A 23329-nucleotide genomic window follows, 5' to 3' on the forward strand; every position below is an offset into this window, starting at 1 on the left:
TGGGTAGATACCTCTTTAAACCACACTCAGCAAATAACGTCAATAGCGAAGCCATGTTTTCATCTAACACGGTGCAGCTATCCCACGCATAGCTGGCTATCCCACACACAGCTGACGACCCGCTAATCTCCTTCCTTAAAGGAGGACGCAGAGGTCATTTTCCATTCTTGGACAATGTTCATTCTTCTGTCCAATTCATATTCCCTCTTTGATATCCTGTAGCTTAAATTCTGAAGTACAAAGTTAACTACTATTAACATATCTCATGTTGGATTGGTAGGAAAATGGGAGAGGGATGAAAAAAATTAGTTGATATATACACAAACATATTTTTATGGGAAGAACACACACACACATACAGGAAGAAATACTCATAATTCTTACAGTCCTAGTGTCTGGTGGTGGTAGCTGGTACTTACCTGCTTCCTGTTCCATATTCCCTTTTCCCTTTTTCAGTAAGCACCTTGGCTAGTTGAGGTTCCTTGCCTGGTGCGGTGGCCCAGACCTTTCTTCTTGAAGGGTCTGAGCCATTAGCAGACTTACTTGAATTGTTTTCCATTGAGTTTTATCACATAATATGAAGTACTCAGAGGTACCTGGGGAAGCCCTGCATTCCAGAGGTACTCTTCCTCACCACCTTTCTGTAGCTACAGCCTAATTTCCCCTTGAAGGTCAGGATCGATCACCTCAAATAGTACAGCAACTCCTTTGCCTGCTGAGTCACTGGAACAAGGAGCCAACTTGGCCAGGTGGAGGTTTCAACTTCCAGGGTAATGGAACCATGACCTTGTCTCCTGTGGAAGTTTCCCTCCTCCTAAGGGACTAAGACTCTAGAACAGTCAGAGGGCCTGGATTCAGATCTTGGTTCTTTTGCTCACTAGCTGTGTGAGAGGGAAATTGTGTAAATTTTCTGTGCCTTAGTTTACCCATTTGTAAAGTGAGGATAGTAATAGCACTTACCTCATAGCATGTTTTGAACTTGGCATAGTGCCTGTCACATATTAAGCCTTCAAAAAATGTTATAGAGTGTTTTTACTCACTGTAAATATGAACAGTAGTACTATTTTATAAAGGGTCATCATGAGGATTAAGTGAGAAATGCATGTAATACACTTAGGATTCCGTCTGGCGTGTCATCAGGTAGCCCTTCTCTCTACCCTACGCTGCCTTTCTAGTGGATCTTTTTCCTTCTTTTTCTTTTCCAACTCCTGACAGCTTCGATGAGAACACGTGTCAGGGCTGCAACCCTGGGAGTAGGAATATGTGCATTGGCCTCAGATATGGGTGACAGGGTCAGAAGCCTCTTGGGTGGAGGTGGCTTACCCTTCCCCAGAGGGTCAGCCCAGGATTTAGCCTTCAGTCACTTCCTGACACAGGTCCACTTTCCCCCAACTTTTGTCTCTGGCCAAGAGGCAAAATGGACAATGCAGGAATAAAGAGTAAACAGAAGCCACAAAAGAGACACTGAGAGAGGGCTGGGCCACATGTTGGTGTAAATTTTGTCATAGGTGGGCTCTGGGGGACTCTTAGACTGGGTGATCTGAAATACAATCCTACATGATTATAGATAGGAAGGGAACTGAGTGCTACCTAGCTGCACTCTTCCCTCTCTACCTCCTCCTTCTTCAGGTGAAAAACAAGAACAGGAGGCTTGAAACTACCCAAAGGGACACTCCACATACACACTCCTACAAAAATGGATGCTTGACTGAAAAGTGTCACCTGATCACTCCAGGGCCTGATGGTAAAACCTCAGCATCAGATGAGCTTTGAAAACATTTTGCTGAGTGGAATAAGTCAGCCATGAAGGGACAAATATTGCATGACTCCACTTATCGAAATATCTAGAATAGGCAAATGCATAGAGACAGAAGGTAGCTTGGAGATTACCAGGGACTTGGGGGAAAAGAGTTGGAGAGATGTTTTTTAATAGGCACAGAGTTTCTGTTTGGAGATAGGAAAAAGTTCTGGAAGTAGATAATGGTAAATGTTGCACAACATTGTGAATGTAATTAACACCACTGAATCGTACACCTTTAAATGGTTAAAAGGGAAAAAATCATGTTACATATATTTTGCCACAATAAAATCTAACAAACAAGCAAAAAATCTTGAAAGCAGTGGGAGAGAAATTACACCTTACCTACAGGAAGGAAATTTGAATGACAGCTGCTCCCATCATTCCCCAAGGGGCTCATGAACAAAGTGGCTGTGGTGGCAGGAAAGGAGGTTATGCATGGGCTCAGCAACATGGGCTTCCACTTACCAAGGCTGTCTTGGCTACAGCCACTGCTGAGTGACTAATCTGCCAGCAGTAGAGACCAACACTGAGTCCTCGACATGGCACCATTACTCAAGGTAATCAGCCAGCAACCTGGTGGTAAGTTGATTACACTGGACAACCTCCATCATGGAAAGGGCACCATTTTGTTCTTATTGGAATAGACACTCTGGGTATGGATTTGCCTTCCCTGAATGCAATGCTTCTGCCAAAGCTAACTTTCGTGGACTTAGAGAATGTCTTAACCACCTTCATGGTATCCCACACAGCATCACCTTGGATCAAGGGAGTCACTTCACAGCAAATGGAATGTGGCATTGGGCCCATGCTCATGGAATTCACTGGTCTTACCATGTTCCCCAACATCCTGAAGTAACTAGCTTGACAGAATGATGGAATGGCCTTCTAAAGACAAAATTACTGTGCCAGTTAGTGGTGGCAATACCTCGTAGGGTTGGGGCAGTGTTTTCCAGGAGGCTGTATAGGCTCTAAACCAGCGTTTAATATATGGTGCTGTTTCTCCCATTGCCAGGATTCATGGGTCCAGGAATCAAGGGTTGGTAATGGAAGTGGCACCACTCACTCTTATCCCTAGTGACACACTCACAAGATTTTGCTTCCTATTTCTGTGACCTGATGCTCGGCGGGTCTCAAGGTCTTAGCTCCAAAGGGAGGAATGCTCCCGCCTGCAACAGATCACTGATTCATTGAACTGGAAGCTAAGAATGCCCGTCTGACCACTTTGGGCTTATTATGCCTCTGGATTAACAGGCAAAGAAGGGATTTACCATACTGGCTGGTGTGATTAGTCTTGATTACAAAGAGGAAATTGGATTGATGTTAAATTTTTTTTTTTTTAATGGAGGTAAAGAAAAGTATGTTTGGAATGCAGGAGATCCCTTAGAGCGTCTCGTAGTAGTACTATGCCCTGTGATTAAAGTCAATAGAAAACTACAGCAACTTATTTCCAGCATGACTACTAATGGCTCAGACCCTTCAGGAATGAAGGTTTGGGTCACCCCACCAGGCAAAGAACCACAACCAGCTGAGGTGCTGAAGTTAAAGGAAATACAGAATGGGTGGTGGAAGAAGGTAGTTCTAAATACCAGTTATGACCACACGACGAGTTGCAGAAACAAGGACTGTAATTGTTATGTGTATTTCTGCTTTGTATATGTGTTTGTTGTATTATGTTAGGAACAAGTATGAATTTATAAGTGCCTTTATTCAGAGATTATGTATGGTTTAAGGAGATGTGTACAGGTGCCAAGTGACAAGAGGTGGGCTGTGATGATTGACATTGTATGTCAATTTGGCTGGGCCATGATTCTCAGTGGTTTGGCAGTCATATGATGTTGTGATCACTTCCATAATGAGATTTGATATAATGTGATCATCTCCTTGATGAGACCTGCTGTGAGTAGCCAATCAGTTGAATGGGAGTTTCCTTGAGCATGCAGCCTGAATCGAAAATAAGTGGACATTCTGGCAAGGCTTGTGGCCTTTTGCTCACTCTGGATCCAGTAGCTGGTTCCTGTTCATCTGACCTCCAGTTCTTGGGACTTGAGCTAGCAGCTTACCTGTGGTCTTGCCTGCCAATCTTGGAATTTATTGATCTTTGCAGCCTGTGGGCTAGAGCCCTGCTCTCTAACCTGCTGATCTTGGATTCAACACCCCCTGCGGCTATGTGAATCAGAGGAAGCCTCTATCCTGACCCACGGACTTGAGACTTTCTAACCTGTACAAGCATGTGACCCATTTCCTTGATATAGGTCTCTCTCTATATATATTTATACACTTTGCTGGTTTTGCTTCTCTAGAGAACCCAGCCTAAGGCACTTAGTAAACACAAAATCTATAATAATGAAAGAAAAGAAAAGGAAATCCACAAAAAAAGAAGAACAAAGGAAATGTCAGCACCACAAAAACAAAGCAAAAAAAAAAAAAAAAGGCACAACAATATGACAGCAATAAACTCATACCTACTGATAATCACACTGAATGTAAATAGCTTAAATGCACCTATAAAAAACAGAGAGTTGGAGAACAGATAAAAAAGCATGAATTGTCAATATACTGTCTATAAGAGACACACCTTAGACACAAAGACATAAATATGTTAAAAATAAATGGCGGAAAAATAAAAACAAAGAAAAAAGAGCAGGAGTGACAATACCGATCCCAGATAAAACTGACTCTAAGGCAAAACGAACCAAAAAAAAAAAAAAAAAAGAAGGACATTACATAATGACTAAAGGGACAACCAACCAAAATAAATAATCTTAACAAGTATCTATACACCCAAGAACAGGGCTCCAAAATACATAAAACAAACTCTAACACCAGTGAAAAGATAAACATAGTTCCACAATAGTAGTAGGAGACTTCAACACACCACTCTCAGTGAAGGACAGAACATTTAGAAAGAAACTGAACAAAGATACAGAACACCAAAAGGCCAAAATCAACCAACGTGACCTCATAGGCATATATAGAACACTCTACCCAACTGCAGCAAAGTAGACATTCCTTTCCAATGCACGTGGAACGTTCTCCAGAATAGAACACATTTTAGGCCACAAAGCAACCCTAAATAAAATCTAAAACTTTGAAATAATACAAAGCATTCTCTCTGATCACAACCTCATAAAAGTAGAAATCAATAACAGGTAGAGTAAGGAAAAAAAAAAAAAAAACATGGAAACTGAATAACACCTTGTTTAAAAACAACTGAGTAGTAGAAGAAATCAAAGAGGAAATAAAAAATTCTTAGACTCAAATGAGAAAGAAAAATCATCATACCAAAACCTTTGGCTACATAGCAAGGCAATGCTCAGGGGTCAATTTATAGCAATAAATGCACACATCAGAAAAGAACAGACCAAAATCAAAACATTAGCTCTACAACTAGAACAAATAGAAAGAGAACAGTAACAGAATCCTACGGGCATCAGAAAGAAGGAAACCGTAAAGATTAGAGCAGAAATAAATGAAATAGAAAACAACAAAAAAATCAATAGAAAGAATCAACAAGAACGAAAGTTTGTTTTTTGAAAAAATCAGCAAAATTGACAAACCATTGGCCAAACTGACAGAAGAAAAACAGGAGAGGATACAAATAACCCAAATAAGAAATGAGATGGGGGACATTACAACAGACCCAACTGAAATAAAAAGGATCATAACAGAATAGTATAAAAAATTGTACTCCAACAAATTTGAGAGCCTAGAGGAAATGGAAAAATTTATAGAAACACAATACCTACCTATGCTAACACAAACTGAGATAGAAATCTGAACAGATCCATAACAAGAAAAGAGATTTAATAGGTGGCAAAGTGGTTAAAAGCTCAGGCTGCTAACCAAAATTTCAGCAGTTCAAATCCACCAGCCACTCCTTGGAAACCCTATGGGACCGTTCTACTCTGTCCTGTAGGGTCATTATGAGTCGGAATCAACTTGACAGCATACAACAACAACAAAACCACTCCCAACACAGAAAAGCCCTGGTAGACGGCTTCTCTGGGGAATTCTACAAACATTCAGAAAAGAGCTTACGCCAGTATTACTCAAACTATTTCAGAGCATAGAAAAGGAAGGAATACTCTGGAATTCATTTGATCAAGCCAGCATAACCTTGATACCAAAGCCAGTCAAAAACACCACAAAAAGAAAATAAAAGAAAATCGCAGACTAGTATCTCTCTTGAATATAGATTAAAAAATCCTCAACAAAATTGTAGCCAATAGTATTCAACAATATACCAAAAATAAATAAATAAATAAGCCGTCACTACCAAGTGGGATTCATACCAGGTATGCAAGCATGATTCAACATCAGAAAATGAAACAACATAATCCATCACATAAACAGAACTAAAGAATCACATGACCATCTCAATCCATGCAGAAAAGGCATTTTACAAAGTCCAATACCCATCCTGATAAAAACTCTCTGCAAAATAGGTATAGAAGGGAAATTTCCTGACATAATAAAGGGTTTCTACCCTGGTGGCAAAGTGGTTAACAGCTATGTCTACTAACCAAAAGATGGGCAGTTTGAACCCACCAGATTCTCTTTGGAGACTCTGTGGGCCAGTTCTACCCCATCCTATAGGGTCGCTAGGAGTCAAAATCCACTTGACAGCAATGGGTTTGGTTTTTGTTTTGATGCAATGGTTAAGAGCTCAACTGCTAACCAAAAAGGTTGACAGTTTAAATTTACCAGCTGCTCCTTGGAAACCCTATGGTGCAGTTCTACTCTGTTCTATAGGGTTGCTAGGAGTTGGAATCAACTTGACGGCACCAGATTTGTTTTTGGTTACACAAAACAAACAGCCAACATTATTCACACTGGAGAGAGTCTGAAAGCATTTCCCCTGAGTGTGGGAACAAGGTAAGGATATCTTCTATCACCACTCCTATGTAACATTCTGCTGTAAGTCCTAGCTAGAGCAATAAGGCAAGAAAAAGAAATAAAGGGAGTCTGAATTGGAAAGGAAGAAGTAAAACTATCCCTATTCGCAGATAATATGATACCGTACACAAAGAACTCCAAAGATTCCACGAGAAAACTACTGGAACTAATACATTCAGCAGAGTAGCAGGATACAAGATCAACATACAAAAATCAGCTGGATTCCTATACACAAATAAAAAGAACTTTGAAAAGGAAATCAAGGAAACAATATCATATATAAAAAAGCCCCTTAAAAGATAAAACACTTAGGAATAAATCTAACTAGTGATGTAAAAGGCCTATATAAACAAAATTACAAAACTCTATTGCAAGAAACAAAGAGACCTACATAAATGGAAAAACATATCATGCTCAGGGATAGGTAGACTCAACACTGTGAAAATGTCAGTTCTACCCAAAGTAATCTACAAGTACAATGTACTACGGATCCAAATACCAACAGTATTCCTTAATGAGATGGAAAAATGAATCACGACCTTTATATTGAAAGGAAAGAGACCATGGACAAGAAAAGCATTACTGAAGAAAAAGAACAAAGTAGGAGGCCTAACACTACCTGATCTCAGGACCTATTCTTCAGCCATGGTAGTCAAAACAACCTGGTACTGGTACGACAAACACATAGACCAATGGAACAGAATCGGGAACCCAGAAGTAAAGTTACCCACCTATGGTCAACTGATGTTTGACAAAGGACCAAAGTTCATCAAATAGGGGAAAGACAGACTTTTTAGCAAATGCTGCTGGCAAAACTGGATGTCCGTCTGTAAAAAACGAAACATTACACATACCTCACGCCATACACAAAACTAACTCAGAATGGATCAATGACCTACACATAAAATAATAAAGATCATGGAAGAAAAAATAGGGACCATGCTAGGGGCCCTAACGCATGGCATAAATAGAATACAAAACATAACTAACAATGCACAAACACCAGAAGATAAACTGTATAACTGGGAGCTCCTAAAAATCAAACACTTGAGCTCATCAAAAGATTCCACCAAACGAGTAAAAAGAGAACCTACAGGCTGAAAAAAAAAAGTTTTGGCTACAATGTGTCTGACTAGGGTCTAATCTCTAAAATCTATAGAATACTTCAACAACTGAACAACAAGAAAGATAAATAATGCAGTTGAAAAATGGGCAAAGGATATGAACAGACATTTCACCAAAGAAGACATTCAGGCAGCTAACAGACATGAGGATTTCCGATCATCAACCATTAGAGAAATGCGAATTGAAACTACAACGAGATGCCATCTTACCCCAAAAATTACTGGCAAGAATTAAAAAAAAAGAAAAACACAAACGTTGGAGAGGTTTCAGGGAGATAGGAACTCTTATGCACAGCTGGTGGGAATGTAAAATGGTACAACCACTGTGGAAAATGATATGCCAATTACTTAAAAAGCTAGAAATAGAAATACCATAAGATCCAGTAATCCCACTCCTTGGAATATATCCTAGAGAATAAGAGCTGTCACATGAATAGACATGCACACTCATGTTCATTGAAGCTTTATTCACAATAGCAAAAAGATGGAAAAAAAACCCAAGTGGTCATCAACAGATAATGGGTAAATTATGGTACATACATACGATGCAATACTACGCAATGGTAAACAATAATGATGAATCTGCAAAACTCACAACATGGGTGAGTCTGGAGGGCATTATGCTGAGTGAAATAAATCAATCACAAAAGGACAAATATTGTATGATACCACTATCATAAAAACTCAAGAAAAAGTTTATACACAGAAAAAAACAATCTTTGATGGTTATGAGGAAGGGCAGGTGTAGGGATGGGAAATCACTAACTAGATAGTAGACAAGTATGAACTTTGGTGAGGGGAAAGTCAACACACAATATAGGGGAAGCCACCACAACTTGACCAAGGCAAAGTCACAGAAGCTTCCCAGACACGTTCAAACACCTTGAGAGACCAAGTTACTGGGGCAGAGGGCTGGGGATCATGGTCTCAGGGGACATCTAGGTCAATTGACATAACACAGTTCATAAAAAAAAATGCTCTACATCCTACTTTGGTGAGTAGCCTCTGGGGTCTTAAAAACTTACATGTGGCCATCTAAGATACATCTACTGATCCAGTGCCTTCTGGGGCAAAGAAGAACGAAGAAAACCAAAGACACAAGGAAAACATTAGTCCAAAGAACTAACGGACCACATGAACCACAGTCTCCACTAGCCTAGAGCCAGAGAAGTGAAATGATGCCTGGCTACCGCCATCGACCACTCTGACAGGAATGACAGTAAAGGGTCCAGGACAGAGCAGAAGAAAAATGTAGAACAAGATTCAAATTCACAAAAAAAGACCAGACTTACTGGTCTGATAGAGACTGGGGTAACCCCCAAGACCATGGCTCGGGGTCACCCTGCTAACTCAGGAATAAAGCCATTCCCAAGTCCACTTTTCAGCCAAAGATTAGACAGGCCTATACAATAAACAATAACATATATGAGGAACATGCTTCTTAGTTCAATCAAGTATATGACACAAAATGGGCAACACTTGCCCAGAAGCAAAGATGAGGAGGCGGAAAGGGACAAGAAAACTGGACAAATGGACATGGGGAACCCAATGTGTAAAAAGAAAGGGGGAGAGTGCTGACACATTGCAGGATTGTAACCAATGGCACAAAACAATCTGTGTCACAAAACTAATTTGTGCTGTAAATGGTTGCCTAAACCAAAAAAAAAAAAAAAAATTGATTTCCTCTACACTAACAGGGAGGATTCTGAGAAGGAAATCAAGAAAACATACCATTTACAATAGCCTCCGTAACGATAAAATACCTAGGAATAAAGATGTAGTTTTTTTTTTTTTTAGGGACATGTAAGACTTATACATGAAAAAATATAAAACACAGATGCAAGAAACTAAAAGAGATTTACATAAATGGAAGAACATTCCATGCTCATGGATTGGAAAACTTAACATTGTGAAAATATCCATACTACCAAAAGCAGTCTATAAACCAAACCAAACTTAATTGCCGTGGAGTTGATTCTAAGTCTTAGTGATCCTATAGGACAGAGTAGACCTGCCCTATAGGGCTTCCAAGGAGCAGCTGGTGAATTTGAACTGCTGACCTTTTGGTAACAGCTGAATGATTAACCACTGTGCCACCAGAGCTCCAAAGCAATCTATAGATATAATGAAATCCTGATCTAAATCCCAACAACATTCTTTAATGAAGTAGAAAAACATCTTCAACTTTATATGGAAAGGAAGGAGGCCCTGAATAGCTAAAATAATGTTGAAGAAGAATGAAGTAGGAGGCCTCACACTTCACAGTCTCAAAACTTACTATACAGCCTGGTAGTCAAAACAGCCTGGTATTGGTTCGATAGACACATAGACCGGTGGAATAGACTTGAGAACTCAGAACTAAACCCAAACATCTATGGACAACTGATTTTTTGACAAGGGGTCAAAGTACAATCAGTGGTGCAGAGACAGTCTCTGTAATAAATATTGCTGGCAAAACTGGATATCCACCTGCAGCAAATGGAAACAGGGCTCATGCCTTACAAAAACTAACTCAAAATGGATTAAAGACCTAAATATTAAACCTAAAACCATAAAATTCCAGGGAGAAAACTATGGGACCTAATCTTTTGTAAAAATAAGATAACAAGCATTATACCAAATGCACATATAGAAGATGACAAAATAGATAAATGGGATTTCATAAAAATGAAAAACTTCTGCTCATCAAAAGACTATCAAAAAAGTAAAAAGAGAACCTACAGACTGGGAAAAAAATCTTTGGAAATGACGTGTCAGATAAAGGTCTAATCTCCAAAATTTATAGAAACTTCAACAACTCAACAGCAGAAATACAAACAACCCAATTATAAAACGGGGGAAAGGACTTGAATAGAATCTTCAATAAAGAAGACATCCAAGCAGCCAACAAACACATGAAAAGATGCTCATTATTGTTAGCCATTAGAGAGATGCAGACTGAAAATACAGGGAGATACAATCTCACTTCTATTAAAATGGCATTAATTTAAAAAACAGAAAACAACAAGTGTTGGCAAGGATGTGAGAAGATTGGAACTCTTATTCATTTCTGCTGGGAGTGTAAAATGGTATAACCACTATGGAAAATGATACGGCGCTTCCTCAAAAAACTAGAAGTAGAGCTACCTTATGATCCAGCAATCTCATTCCTCAGGATGGACTCTAGAGACTTAAAAGTACTGACATGAACAGATACATGCACTCCTGTGTTTGCCGCAGCTTTATTCACAATAACAAAACAGTGGAAAAACCTAAGTGTCTGTCAATGGATAAAAACACATCATAGCATGGATGGACCTGGAGGGCATAATGCTAAGTGAAATACGTCACGCATATGAGGACAAATATTGTATGATTCCTGTTTTATAAGAAGACAAGAACAAATACAGAGAAACCAATGTTCATTGGTAGTTACCAGGCAGAAGAAGGGGGCAGGGGAAAGTGTGCTTTAGAAAGAAGAGACTTGTTACTTTTGGTGATGGGAACAGTGGCACCAAGTGTGGAAATAGTGAGCACAGTACAACCATAGTAAAGACCAGTGTTTGAACACAAATAGAGTGGTATAGGCACAATTAAAGAGAATGCTGAGAAAATGTGATAAATGTAACTAATGTCAGTGAAAAAAAAATTAGTTGTATTCCTCTAAACTAACAAGAATAATTCTGAAAAAGAAATCAAGAACACAATACAATTTACAATAGCCCCCAAAAGGGTTAAATATCTAGGAATAAACCTAACTAGAGACATCTTTACATCTTATACAAGGAAAACTGTAAAACACTTTTGCAAAAAATTAAAAGAGATCCACATGAATGGAAAAACATTGCATGGTCATGGATTGGAAGACTTAACATGATGAAAATGTCAATACTACCAAAAGCAATTTATAAATATAATGCAATCCCAATCCAAATCCCAACAACATGCTTTAATGAAATGGAAAAACTAATCTCCAACTTTATATAGAGAGGAAGAAGGCTACAAATAGCTAAAGCTATATTGAAGAGGAAGAATAAAGTAAGAGGTCTCACACTTCCCAATCTCAAAACCTGGTATACAGCCATGGTAATCCAAACAGCCTGTTACTGGTTCAATGATAGACACATAGACCAATGGAATAGAATTGAGAACCCAGACATTAACCCATTCATCTTTGGGCAGCTGATCTTCATTCGACAAAGGATCAAAGTCCATTCAATGGGGGAAGAAGGAGTCTCCTTAACAAATGGTGGTGGCAAAATTGGAAATCCACCTGCAGAAAAAAGGAACAGGATTCAGGTGTCACATCATGCACAAAAACTAACTAAAAATGGATCAGAGACCTAAAAACTATGAAGTTTCTGGAAGATAACACAGGGTCAAAACTACAGGACCTAATTTTTGACATTTATAGCCTATCAAACAAAACTAAAAATACATGAATGTCCTAAAAATTAAATACCTGTGTTCATCAAAAGACTTTACCAAGAGAGTAAAAAGAAAGCCTACAGACTGGGAAAAAACCTCTGGCAACAACATATAGCTGATAAGGTTCTAATTTCTAAAATATCTAGAAAACTTCAACAACTCAACAACATAAAGACAACAATCTGATAAAAAATGGGCAAAGGACATGAACAGATACTTCACCAAAGAAGACATTCAGGCGGCCAACAAATACATGAAAAGATGCTGGCAATCATTAAAAAAAAAGATGTAAATCAAAACTACAACAAGATACCATCTCACCTCTGTAAGAATGACAATAAATAAAAAAAAAAAAACAAAAAACAGAAAACAACAAATGCTGGCTAGGTTGCGGAGGGATTGGAACTCTTATACATTGTTGGTGGCATTGTAAAATTGTACAACCACTATGGAAAACAGTTTGGCACTTCCTCAGAAAGCTAGAAATAGAAACACTTTATGATCCAGCAGTTCCACTTCTGTGTCTATATCCTAGAGATATAAAAGCAGTGGCATGAATAGACATATGAACACCTGTGTTCACTGCTGCATTATTCACAATAGCCAAAAGATAGAAACAACCTAAGTGCCCATCAGTGGATGAATGGATAAACAAACAGTGGTATATACATACAATGGAATACTAAGCAACTCTAAAGGATAATTGAGGAGTTCTCAAAACACATTTTAACATGGATGAATTTGAAGGACATTATGCTGAGTGAAATAAACTAATCACACAAAAAAACAAAAATTGTATGGCTCCACCCATGGACACACCCTTTTAGCTCAGAAATGAAATCACTCTTGAGGTTCACCCTTCAGCCAAAGATTAGACAGGACCATAAAACAAAACCAGCCCAGGGGCAAGGACAAGAAGGTCAGGAAAGCTGGTAATGGGGAACCTAAGGTCAAGAAGGGGAGAGTGTTGACATGACATGTTGTGGGGGTGGCAACCATTGTCACAAAACAATATGTATGTTAATTGCTTAATGAGAAGCTAGTTTGCTCTGCAAACCTTCATCTGAAGTACAATAAAAATAAAATGCCTCCCCCCAAAAAGAGAAAAATATTTATAGTCCCTCTGTTATAAAAAATCAAGGAGTGTCTTAGTTATCTAGTGCTGCTATATCAGAAATACCACAAGTGGGCAGCTTTAACAAACTGAAATTTACTCTTTCACAGTTTAGGAGGCTAGAAGTCCGAAGTAAGGGCACCAACTCCAGGGGAAGCCTATCTCTCTCTGTGGGTTCTGGGGGAAAGTCCTCGTCATCAATCTTCCCCTGGTCTAGGGGCTTCTCAGCACAGGGACCCTGAATCCAAAGGATGCACTCTGTTCCTTTCCTGGTGGCATGAGATCCCTCTCCTCTCTGCTCAGTTCTCTCTTTTATATCTCAAAAGAGATTGACTCAAGGTATAACTTAATCTTGTACATTGAGTCCTGCCTAATTAACATAACTGCCTCTAATGCTGCCTCATTAACATCATAAAGGTAGGATTTACGACACATAGGATAACCACATCAGATCACAAAATGTTGGACAACCACACAATACTGGGAACTATTACCTGGCCAAGTTGACACACATTTTTGAGGAACACAATTCAATCCATAACAAGTATAGATATATACACAGAAAGCAAAGTTCTTTGATGGTTACCAGGGATGGGAGGGAAAGGAAGGGGGAATCACTTTCTAGATAGTAGACATTTGTTACTTTGGTGATGGGTAAGACAAGACCAAATATAGCTGAAGTCAGCACAACTTGACTAAGGTAAATAAAGACACTAAGAAGTACAAGACAAAAAGGGACAATTTAGGTAAATGGTGTAACATAATCAATTTTGCAACAACAGTAAAAACAACCAAAAAATACGCGTGTGGCTATTTGGGTAGATATGGATGCATATTTGTATATGAAATGGCATACACGAGTAAATGCACATACGTGTACAGATGTATGTCACTTGTGTGTGCTACATATATATCCACATATGTAACATTGAACACACAACATATATAACAAACTACATAGGGGACACAGTTATGGAGTCTTCCTGGACATATCCAAACAACTCCTGGAATTGGTTTACTGGGTTAGAACACTTGGGACCATGGCCTAGAGGGGCAACCTAGTCAATTGGCATAACATAGTTCACCAAGACAATGTTCTACATCCTGGAGTGGTGAGTAGTGTCCAGGGTCTTAAAAGCTTGCAAGTGGCCATCTTAGATACAACTATTGGTCTCTACTCATATGGAGCAGAAGAGAATGAAGGAAATCAAAGGCTCAAAGAATAAACTAGTCCATAGGACTAATAGCCCACAAAACCTGAGACCAGAAGAACTAGATGGTGACCAGCTACTACTACTGACTCTTCTGACCAGGAACACTGTAGAAGGTCCCAGATAGAATGGGAGAAAAATGTAGAACAAACTCAAATTCCTAAAAAAAAAGGCCAGACCTACTGGACAAATAGAGACTAGAGGAACCCTTGAAACTATCACCCTAAGATAAGTTTTGAACTTGGATTTGAAGATATTTCTGTAGGCCACGGTCTTAGGCTGGGTTCTCTAGAGAAGCAAAACCAGTAATGAGTATAAACATATATAAAAAACCCAGTGCCGTTGAGTCGATTCCGACTGATAGCGGCCCTGTAGGACAGAGTAGAACTGCCCCATAGAGTTTCCAAGGAGCACCTGTCGGATTCAAACTGCCGACCCTCTGGTTAGCAGCTGTAGCACTTAACCACTACGCCACCAGGGTTTCCTAAAGATATATAAAGAAAACATATATAGAGAGATCTATATTAAGGAAACAGCTCATATGATTTGTAGGGGTTGGAAAGTCCCAAGTCCTTGGATCAGGATAGAGTCCTTTTCCAGTTCATGGAGCTGCAGAAGCTGGTGAACCCAAGATGAGTAGATTGGAGAGCAGGGATCCTGCTCACAGGTTGTGACGGTCGAGGAAGTCCCAAGGTCGGCAGACAAGACTGCAAGTTTTCTCCTGAGTTAGCTGCAGGGGCTGGTGAACCCAAGATAGGCAGGTCAGGGAGCAGGACTCTTGCTGGTAGGCCATGAAGATTGGTGAATCCCAAGATGGACAGGTAAGCTGCTAACTCAAGTCCCAAGAACTAGAGGTCAGACAAGAGACAGCTGCTGGATCCAGAACAAGCCAACAACCTTTGCAAGGTGAGCAGGAAAAGGAAGTAGACGGCGGAAGGTGGAGAGATGAAGGCTGAGGGGCCGGTGAGCTGCCACAGGCCCCACTTTCACTGGTACCACTCAGCAGATTCCATCATGGGGGTGAACACATATCAAACTTTCAGCAGGAAAGTGACTACAACATTATACAACTGCCAAAACACTGAGAATCATGGCCCAGCCAAGCTGACACACAATCTTACCCATCACAGCCACCTTTCAGCCAGATAATAGATTGGCTTATAAAATAAACACTATCACCTGTGAGTAATGTGCTTCCTTAAGCAAGGAACCATATGAGACCAAACGGTCAACATTTACCCAAAAGCAAAGATGAGAAGGCAAGAAGGGGAAGGGAAGCTAGATCAATGGAAACAAAACAAGCAGAATGGGAATAATGAGAATGCTGATACATTGTAAAAATTGTAACCAATGGGATGTAACAATCTATAAAAAAATTGTTAAAGGGGAACCTAATTTGCTGTGTAAACTTTCACCTAAAACACAATAAAATATTATTTAAAATAAATAAATGGTGCAGAGTGAAATCTTTCAGAAAGAAAAACTGGAGAATAATACCTTGTGGATAACATCAAAACTGCAAATATTTGATACAAGTTGATGCAAATTGGTCTGTGTAATAATATTCAAAACATAATTATGATTTCAACAGCTAAAACTATATATTAAAATTTTTTATGGATTGAAAGTTGACAAAAGAATGAAATTTTCTTGGGGAAATTGAGAATTTCAAAATTTTCACTAGGGAAATTGTATTTGGTACAAATAAAACCACAAAATAAAAATCACAACATTAGAAGTTAAAATAAGTATTATTAAATTTGACAAAAATAAAGCCCTGCTTGATAAGCCAATCTTCCATTGTTAAATTGTACAGGAAAAACCAATTTTTGGCTATGACACATCTGATATGGGTCTAATCTTTAAAATCTACAAGATACTGCAACACCTCAACAGTGAAAAGACAACCCAATTAAAAAATGGGCAAAGGATTTGAACAGATTTCATCAAAGAAGACAATCAGGCTGCTAACAGATACATTAGGAAATGCTCATTAGAGAAATGCAGATCAATACTACAGTGAGATACCATCTCACTCCACCAAGACTGGCACTAATCCAAAACACACAAAATAATAAATGTTGGAGAAGTTGTGGAGAGACTGGAACACTTATACACTGCTGGTGGGAATGTACAACCACTTCGGAAATCGATATGGCGCTTCCCTAAAAAGCTACAAATAGAACTACTAGGGTCCAGCAATCCCACTCCTTGGAGTATATCCTAGAGAAATAAGAGCTGTCACACCAATAGATATATGTATACCCATGTTCATTGAAGCAATGTTCACAATAGCAAAGACGGAAACAACCTAAATGCCCATCAACAGACAAATGGATAAACAAATTATGGTACATATACGCAATGGAATGCTACGCAGCAATAAAGAACAATGATGAATCTGTGAAACATTTCATAACATTGATGAATCTATAAGGCATTATGCTGAATGAAATTAGCCAGTTGCAAAAGGACAAATATTGTATGAGACTACTATTCTAAGAACTCAAGAGAAGGTTTAAACACAGAAGAAAATATTCTTTGATGGTTACAAGGGTGGAGAGGGAGGGAGAGGGGAATTCACTAACTAGATAGTAGACAAGAATCATCTTAGGTGAAGGGAAGGACAACAAACAATACAGGGGAAGTCAGCACAACTGGACTAAACCAAAAGATAAGAAGTTTCCTGAACACAACCAAACACTTTGAGGGAGCAGCAATGCCTGAGGTCTGGGGACCATGGCTTTGGGGGACACATAGGTCAATTGGCAAGACAAAGTTTATTAAGAAAATGTTCTGCATCCCACTCTGGTGAGTGGCATCTGGAGTCTTAAAAGCTTGCGAGTGACCATCTAAGATGCATCAATTAGTCCCAACCCACTTGGAGCAAAAGAGAATGAAAAACACCGAAGACACAAGGTAAAAAATATTAGCCCAAGAGATAAAAGGGCTACATAAACCAGAGACTCCATCAGCCTGAGGCCAGAAGAACTAGATGGTGCCCCACTACCACCAAGGAGTGCCCTGACAGGGAACACAACACAGAGTCCCTGACGGAGCAAGAGAAAAGTGTGGAGCAGAACTAAATTCTAGTAAAAAGACCAGACTTAATGGTCTGACTGAGACTGGAGGAACCCTCGAAGCCATTCCTAAGTCCATTCTTCTGACAAAGATTACACTGGAGTATAAAACATAAAATAATAGTCATGAAGAGCGTGCTTCTTAGTTCAAGCAGATACACGAGACGTAATGGGCAGCTTCTGCCTGGAGGCAGGAAAAGAAGGCAGGAGGGGACAGAGCTGGTTGGATGGACACTGGAAACCCGGGGTGGAAATGAGGACTGTGCTGTCACATTATAGGGATTGCAACTAGGGTCACATAGCAATATGTATATACATTTTTGTATGAGAAATTAACTTGAGCGGAAAACTTGCACCTAAACACAAAAAAATATATATATAGCAAAAAGAGAAAAAACATGATCCTGATTAAAAATGTTAAAAAAAAAATGTTAGTAAAATAAAAATCAAAATGAAGGTGAAAAATTATTTAACTGTGTTTTACACAAAATTGATCAAGAAATTAAAATTATTTAATGAGGTTTGCTCCTGAAAATATTCTCTTTACGAAAATGTATTACTATTGGTATAATTCTCTTTTTAAAATTTCTCTTTATAAGCCCAATATAATGATGTATCAAGAGGGGTTCGGTATAGGAACAAGAACAACAAAACACTTTAGATATTTCGAGAAGAACAGGATTTATTGCAAGGAGTGAGGTGTTTAGACTAAAAGAGTGAAAGTCAGGGGCCATGGCTACTTTTTTGGCCAGCCTGCCTCTATAAATTGCAATCCAGAAGTCAGGAACCTGCAGGAAACTGCCATTTGTGGCACAGATGGCGGGCAGAGGAACAGGAAGTCCAGCCGGCCACTGCAAAACTAACATCTGCAGAAGCTTATGCTCCAGTTCCTGGTGCTGGAGAAATGATGCCTCTGCCTCACTTCCAAATCTCCATCAGAAGAACCTGAACCACAGCTCTGCTGGCAAGGGAGTCTGAGAAACGTAGCTCTCAGGTTATCTAGTCCCTCCAATCCACTGAAGAACAGAGACGGGGGTGGGAATACATGCTAATCACCTTTAAATGTTATCCAGCATCGGTGGGTCAAAGCATCTTGTGTCCAGAGAAAAAAAGTCTTAGACACACTAATCCAACAAAGGCACTGGGGATACAGAGATGGTGGATCCAAGTGAATGAAAGGAGATAGATACAGAGACAAAAATCTCACGTAAAGCATGGCCTCTTTACAAAAAGAGTTAAGCTTGCAGTGGAACAGTGGGGAGGGAGCATTTCATGTTGCCTGGAACAGGTAGAGTCAAGGAAAGTCAACGATCTTTAGTTGGGTGTTGAGACATGGCTGCATTCACATGGTGGGGAAAGCTAGGACTTGTTGAGAAGAGGAAACAGCCTGAGCAGCGGCCTGGAAGGCTTCTATGTTTGGATGTTCTGTGTGGCTCAGAGGGGCATGAATCTGGTATGCATGGCCGGCATGGTGTGCACAGGACCAGGTTGTGACTGATGGGCATCCTTGTTGGCCACAAGCAATGGAGACCCAGTAGAGTGGCAGCTGGAAGCACCTTGGAACTCACCATCATAAGGCTGGGTGAGCAGTGCTGGACTCAGCAACCATGCTGGAGGGAACATTCTGGGCCAGGTTCCCCAGGGGCATTGCACTGCAGGGCTAATTTCAATCCCTTCCTCCTCAGCAAACATTTAGCTCTTTATTGTAGGTAATCTGCTTCCCAATACCAAGTTCTGCTTTTTGGCTCTAATTCCCCAAACCTCCAACAAGTAAATGCTTTTTGTAATCTTCTAGATTTTCCAAATCTACCACGGTTCTGGGTGTGGGGTGCAGCCTTGAGAGGTGATTTACATTTTGAGGCATAACTAGATTCTATTTACCACAGCCCTCTGGGAAGATCCCACAGATGGGGAGCCCCAGATCCAGTCCAAGCTTGGAGAAAAATTGGCTCATAAAAGGAGGTGGCAGCAGGGAACAGAGCTTATTAAGGCCATTCTCATTTGACAATTCTGTGAAGTGGGTATAATTACTCCCATTTCACAGATGAGGAAACTGAGTCCTAGTTGGTAGAAAATGGTACAGCTGAGGCTTAAACTAAAGCCTCTGCTTCCAATTACAATGCTCTTTCCAAGCCATATAGTAAACTGCTCCTTCGGTGGCCCTTGTCACCTACCTTCTTTGATATTTATCCTGAAAAGAATATCCTCTGTCAGTTTGTCATCCTGTGATAGCTTGCATATTGCTATGATGCTGAAAACTATGCCATGGTATTGCAAATACCAGCAGGGTCACCAATAGTGGACAGGTTTCAGCAGAACTTTCAGACTAAGACAAACTAGGAAGAAAGGCGTGGCAATCTTCTTCCAAAAATTAGCCAGTGAAAACCCTATGGATCATAACAGAACATTATCTGACTCATTGGACTTGGACATGTCATTGGGAGGGATTGATTGCTAGAGGAAGGTGTCACATTTGGTCATGTGAAGGGCCAAGGAGGATGAGGTAGACTCTGTGAGATGGATTAACACAATAGGTACAACGACGGATTTGAATGTGCTGGCCATGTTGAGGATGACACAGGACTGAGCAACATCTCATTCAGCTGTACATAAGGTCATCATGAGTTGAAATCAACTCGACAGCAGCTGACAAAAACTAATTTAATGTCTGTCTTAGGCAAGGTTCCCTAGAGAACCAAAAAATGAAATGTGTGAGTATACGTATATATAGAGAGAGAGAGAGGGAAAGAGAGATTTATATCAAGTAAATGCCTCATGCGATTGTAGAGGCTGGAAAGTCCCAAGTCTGTGGGTCAGGCTGGAGGCTTCTTCAGACTCATGTAACTGCAGGGGCTGGTAAGCCCAGGATTGGCAGGCCAGACAGCAGGCCGCTGGCTCACAGGCTGTGGAGGCTGATTAATACCAAGACTGGCAGGTAAGCTGTTAGCTCAAGTACCAAGAACTGGAGGTCAGATGAAAAGCCAGCTGCAGGATCCACAGCGAGCAAAAGTGAGTGAGCTTTACCAGAAAGTCCACATGTATTGTATGCAGCCCACAGCCCCAAGGAAACTCCCTTTCAATAGACTGGATGGTCTTAGCATCATGGAGGTAATTACATTGTATCAGATCTCATTATGGAGGCGATTATACCATTACATAGCTGTCAAACTACATCATAACTGCCAAACCACTGAGAGTCACGGCCCAGCCAAGTTGACATACAACCTTAACCATTGCAATGTCCAAACAGGGACATTTTTAAGAGTAACAACTGATAAACTGGAAGGGATGTCAGGACAACAGGTGCAAACCTGACTGTCCTAAATTGGACTGTGTGGTCACCCTATTTATAGTGAGCAGAATTTGAGAAAGGAGGAGGGAAAAAGATGCATGCATGTTATTTATCTAGAAAAAAACAAGGGTATGGGCAATTTGTCCTAGAAATAACCTAGGGATAGAGTCCAGAGTAGAGGCTATCCCAGGCATTCCTGAGATGATGTGGTTGGGGGACCGCTGTGCCCCATCTTGCTTACACTTGCGTGCTTCAAGATCATCCATGGAGGGCCCCCACTTGGGTGCTTAGCTTCCCTACCAGGCAGCTCCCTCCCCCAAATCTATTCTTTTTGCTGTAATCTCCATTAATATTCTGGTCTGGACTGCGTCCTGTAAGGAGGCAGCAGGAAACTCTGCCTGGATTAGCCAGGCGGAGTGAGACTCTCAGGGGACAAAAGACATCCAAATCTTCCAGGTGTGGGCTGAATCCCAGGTATGCTTGGCAGGAGCAGAGTCCTAGAGGTTTCCAGGGATGTGCACACTCATTCTCTCTCTCTCTCTCACATCCACTCAAACAAAATTCTCTGTTCAACAAAGACCTAAATAGACATTTCAACAAAGAAGAAATAAAAACGACCAACCAGCACACGGAAGGATGCTCAGTATTATTAGCCATTTCCAAAAAAAAAAAAAAAAAAAACAAAACCCATTGCCACTGAGTCGATTCTGACTCAGCGACCCTTTAGAACAGAGTAGAACTGCTCCATAGGGTTTCCAAGGCTGTAATCTTTATGGAGGAAGTCTGGTGGTGCAGTGGTCAAGTGCTTGGCTGCTAACCAAAAAGCTAACAGTTTCAGTCCACCAGCTGCTCCTTGGAAACCCTGTGGGGCAGTTCTACTCTGTCCTATAGGGTTGCTATAATTTGAAATCAACTCCACGGCAATGGGTAATTTATTTATTTATTTTTATTGTGCTTTAAGTGAAAGTTTACAAATCAAGCCAGTCTCTCATACAAAAACTTATACACACCTTGCTATGTACTCCTAGCTGCTCTCCCCCTAATGTGAGCACACTCTCCTCTCCACCCTGTATTTCCCAAGTCAATTCAGCCAGCTTCTGTCACCCTCTGCCCTCTCATCTCCCCTCCAAACAGGAGCTGCCCACATAGTCTCATGTGTCTACTTGATCCAAGAAACTCACACCTTACCAGTGTCATTTTCTATCTTATAGTCCAGTCCAATCCCTGTCTGAAGAGTTGGCTTTGGGAATGGTTCCTATCTTGGGCTAACAGAAGGTCTGGGGACCATGACCTCTGGGGTCCTTTTAGTCTCAGTCAGACCATTAAGTCTGGTGTTTTTATGAGAATTTGAGGTCTGCATCCCACTGCTCCCCTGCTGGCAATGGGTAATCTTTATGGAAGCAGACTGCCACATCTTCCACTGAGTGCTGGTGGGTTCAAACTGCTGATCTGTAGGTTAGCAGCCACAGAGCAACCAGGGATCTTTTAGGAAGATTAAGAAGATGCAAATCAAAACCACAATGAGATACCACTTCACTCTCACTGGGATGGCTAAGATTTAAGGAGCAGAAAACAACAAATGTTGATAAGGATGTGTGAAAATTGGAACCCATTATCCATTGCTGGTGGGAATGCAAAATGGTACGGCCACTCTGGAAAATGGTATGGCAGTTCCTCAGAAAATTAAATATAAAGCTACCAAACCAAATCTGTTGCCGTTGAGTCTATTCTGACTCATAGCGACCCTACAGGACAGATTAGAAGTGCTCCATAGGGTTTCCAAGGAGCAGCTGGTGGATTTGAACTGCCAACCTTTTGGATGGCAGCTGAACTCTTAACCACTGCACCATCAGGGCTCCATAAAGCTACCATATTGCTGTTATTGTGGTTTGCCATCAAGCTGATTTAAACTCATAGTGACCTTACAGGACAGAGTGGAACTACCCCCTAAGGTTTCCTAGGCTGTAATCTTTATAGGAACGGATCGTCAGGTTTTTTCTCCTGCTGTTTGGCTGGTGGGTTTGAACAGCCCACATTGCAGTTAGCAGCTGAGTGCTTTAACCATTAAGGCACCAGGGCTTATTAAAGCTACCATATTTTTATGATCCAGCAATTCCACGCTTTGATAGATGCCTAAGAGACTTGAAAGCAGTGATGCAAACAGACACTTGTATGCTAATATTCATTGAAGCGCTATTCACATAACCAAAAGCTAGAAACAGCCCAACTATTCATCAACAGCTGAATGGATAAACAAAACGTGGTATATACATACAATGGAATATTACTCTGACATAAAGAGAAATGAAGTCTTGATACATGCCACAACATGGATGAAACATTATGCCGAGTGAAACTGGTCAATCTCAAAAGGACAAATATTGCATGATATCACTAATATGAA

This window comes from Loxodonta africana, chromosome 15, assembly GCF_030014295.1.
Source record: "Loxodonta africana isolate mLoxAfr1 chromosome 15, mLoxAfr1.hap2, whole genome shotgun sequence".
Lineage (NCBI taxonomy): Eukaryota > Metazoa > Chordata > Mammalia > Proboscidea > Elephantidae > Loxodonta > Loxodonta africana.